Below are 4,051 nucleotides of genomic sequence, written 5' to 3' on the forward strand. Positions count from 1 at the left end.
GATAAGGATAATTTGGTTCTAGTGTCTATGGGAGCCAGTGGGCCTATTTGGCTGATTTCGTATGCTAGTATGGGAGCCAGTGGGCCGATGCGGTTCGTGTGTCTACGGGAGCCGGTCGGCCGATTAGGGTAATTTGGATCTTGTGTCTATGGGAGCCAGTGGGCCGATTAGGGTAATTTGGATCTTGTGTCTATAGGAGCCAGTGGGCCGATTAGGGTAATTTGGATCTTGTGTCTTCGGTAGCCAGTGGGCCGATGCGGTTCGTGTGTCTACGGTAGCCGGTCGGCCGATTAGGGTAATCTGGATCTTGTGTCTATGGGAGCCAGTGGGCCGATTAGGGTAATTTGGATCTTTTGTCTATGGGAGCCAGTGGGCCTATTTACCTGATTTCGTATGCTAGTATGGGAGCTAGCGATTCAATTCTTCTTCTTCCACTACTAAAATAGATTCACAAAGATTTAACATTCTTTTGCCATTTGATACCCTCATAAATGTCTTCTCGTCTTTTGTTTAGTCCACGCCATATTCCCTTTGTCTTTTCTCTATCAAGTTTTAGTCCAGAAACCGTTCCAAAATCTTGTACGATTTTAAGAACCTTAGAAATATCTTTATATTCCGTAAACAATGTTGTATCGTCTGTAAGTTGTGTAAGTTTATGTGTTTTCTTTTAATTTTAAAGCCTTTTATACTTCCGTCATTCCTTATACGATTTACCAGTATTTCTACAGCTAATACAAATATCAAGCATGGCAACAGACACTCCTGTCTTGTTTCCCTACGTATAGTTTGTTTTTAGCACAAACCCTTATTAAGTATAAAAAATATCCATTCAATAAAATCTTTTCCAAATCCATATTTTGCCAAGGTAGTAAAACATAAAACTCCAAGTGTATAATGTCAAAAGTATGTAGGATTGATACTCGGCAATGACCGATCATCATTCCCGTCACGTGCACCCGACTGTTGGCTATCATGTCTTACCTGACATGACCTGTTTGTGCTAAGACACGCGTGAGTGCAGGTATTTGTATCCACACCTAAATCCAGTTTTTCATAGAGCCGATGAACACCACTTTGCCTCGGTCAGCGTTCTGGTGTCTGCGGAAGCCAGCGGACCGTGTTGGCTAATTTATAGTGTATATTGCAGCCGATAATACCGTTTTGACCTTTGTCTTTCAGCAATAGCGGTTTAGATCAATTGTTTTTGACTGCCAGCTGAAAAAATTGGTACAAATGATCGAAGTAGACTAAGTTGAGGCTGCGTTAGATGAATAAAAATAAACAGCTAAATTTTTAGGTTAAATGAAGTTGTTGTATGTTCGATAACCGGAATGATTAATTCGAGGCTAACTCAAGTGATAGGGCGAGGTCAGATGATCGAAATAGGTCATTTCGGGTAAGTTAGAAATGAGTTTAAACAATATTTCCATTCAATATTCAACAATTTAACACAGACATACGATGCGTATATGATCGAAAAACAAGCTTAGGACTTGCATTAATTCCTTTCCCCGTTTTTATATCAACTGATCGGAAGCAGGTCAACGTTTAGTTAAAATGATTAAATCTTTGGTCACACACACATATACTGAGTAAACAACTAAGGTACAGATAATCACCTGCTACATCTTCTTTTAAGAGAACAAGTCTATGTGTTCCAGAAGGGTAAGCGTCCACTGTTCCATTGACGACATCTGGACCGTTTTTACTTTTCTTTTCATGCAAAGAATTATTGAACACATCTAACATGATAACAGGATGATTTTTCAATTAAAAACATTTTATTATCATGTACAGTTATTTGTCAAAGTGGAACAGTTGGGAGTGAAAAAATAAAGAAGGCGATTATTCGATTCGTGATCTTATTCACGTCAAATTAGTAATTGTAAAAAATAGGTAAGAATCTTTATTTTGATGAGCGCACTGTCTAGTCATGAAAACAGAACAAAACTATGTCAGTAATTGGCCAATAAAAAAGTATTCCATATGCTGGTAAAGCAACGTACAGTATGTCCAAATTCTACACATAATCAAACGAATTGTAAGCACATTTTTTAATCTAGTAGTTATACTTGACTGTAATCGTGTCAAGAAAGTTAACAGTAATAAAATCGATCCAGTCAGTGCTATATCAAAGCCATTTATAGACTATTTGATGTTCTGACAAACATAATTCAGAGAGGGACTTTTTTAAGTATAAAGAGAAACTATCTAAATGACTGCAAGCTGACTAATATCCTAACTAGCCACACCGGGTCTAACTACAATAACATACATGTCACATGGAGGTTATCCTCTAAACTCCAAGGGTTACGATCACTGAAGGTGCAACACTTTGTGGATAAGACGAAAATATAGTTTGATCCATTTATGTACACCAAACGAATCTCGAGGTCGCATAACGGTTATCGCCCCTTTGTATCTTCAAACGGAACGTATGAGTGTGTCATTGGTCAACTTTTTTTCTCCTGAACCAATCAAATTACTTCGCTTGTGCCTTCAATTTTCCCATGACATGTTTCGGGAGTGCAGAGAGCGAAAGTGATCGTAAACCCTGGAATATTGAGGATGCATGGAGGTGCAACGTTACGCAAGCTGTTAACTACAATAAAGTAAACGATGCCAGATGATCATGTTTGTTTCAAAAATGGGGTTACACGCAAAAAAAAAAATCACGTCAATGAAATGAAAACAAAGGCAAATGGCTGTGTTAAAAATTTTGATGAAGTACTCAACGAGTTACTGAAATCTGCACAGACATTTTGGTAACAAACCAAAGACAAGTAATTATTCCACATATCAGTGAAGTTGGAATCCGGTTCCAAAAACTCCTCATTGTAAAAATCTTAAGCCCTCTATGTACTAAACGGAAGTAGGGACGTATGATATTAAATGTCCCTGATGGAAGCTCGCGTTTCAATTGAAAAGTATGAAAGAGTTTCGTTAAGGAAGTTATTTTCCATCGTTCACTCTATAAGCTGGTATAACGGTGAACTTGGCAGTTGATAAGTACCGAGAAAGGTGATATTTCTTATCTTTTAAATAATGGATATTTTGACTCCTTTTTTTTTGCTAGATATTAAAATTTCAAGAACCCTCCACACTTACAAAAGGCGAGACCAGGGTGCGTGGCATTCACAACATCTTTGAAAGACACATTGCCCAAGGCTATCATTATTCCATACAGCTTTTGTTCTAATAGATTTTCTATCATTTTCTCATCGCGAGATACTGTAGAATTATACATTTTTGTGAGGTTCAACATTTTCGAGATTTAAAAAAAATCATTGTTCGTGGATACTTGATTTCAGGGATCAATATAGCCCAAGAAAAGCCAACTATACTAACAGTTCATGGACATATGAATTCGCGAATTTAAAGTCCCCACGAAAATTAACGATTTTGCAGTAGTTGACGTGAACTACAATATTTTGGCCATGAAGGGATAGAATATCCCGAGTAAATACCCCTGATAAAATATCACCATGGCATTCAGCTAGGGTCTATAAGAAGAATGTAACAAAGAATAAAAACGTCTAGACTCTGATTTCACACATTACACCGTAAAACGAATGGTAACTCATGCTCCTTTTTATATCACCAAATCCTACCCCTCATCGCATCCTCTAGGTAAAATTTGAAATGATGAACAATGTCATTCTGAATAATGGAAAGCATAAAATTCATATTTTTGATTGATTTTTACTGTTTCCCATGAATTATCAAATGTCTGACGATACTGTCACAACGATATTTTAGAAGTATTCAAAAATACTGACTTCGTCTTTAGGCCGATGACGGACCACGGACAAACCATACACGACATCGGACAAAAGTTTTCATCCTGTGCTAAATATCAGTAAATCACATGATCACACATAGCACATCTCTACATTTGAGGAATAAAAATAACACATACTAAATACGAATGTAAAATGTCTCTTAAAGTGACAGCCAATGAGATTGCTTCTTTAATAAAGACGACCTATTATGACGATTGTTGATAAGTAATAATAACGAGGAAAAATATTTCCTTGTAATGAAGAACTGA

The sequence above is a fragment of the Ylistrum balloti genome, unplaced genomic scaffold, assembly GCF_031769215.1.
Source record: "Ylistrum balloti isolate Yb309-2 unplaced genomic scaffold, AGI_CSIRO_Ybal_v1 Utg370066, whole genome shotgun sequence".
NCBI lineage: Eukaryota > Metazoa > Mollusca > Bivalvia > Pectinida > Pectinidae > Ylistrum > Ylistrum balloti.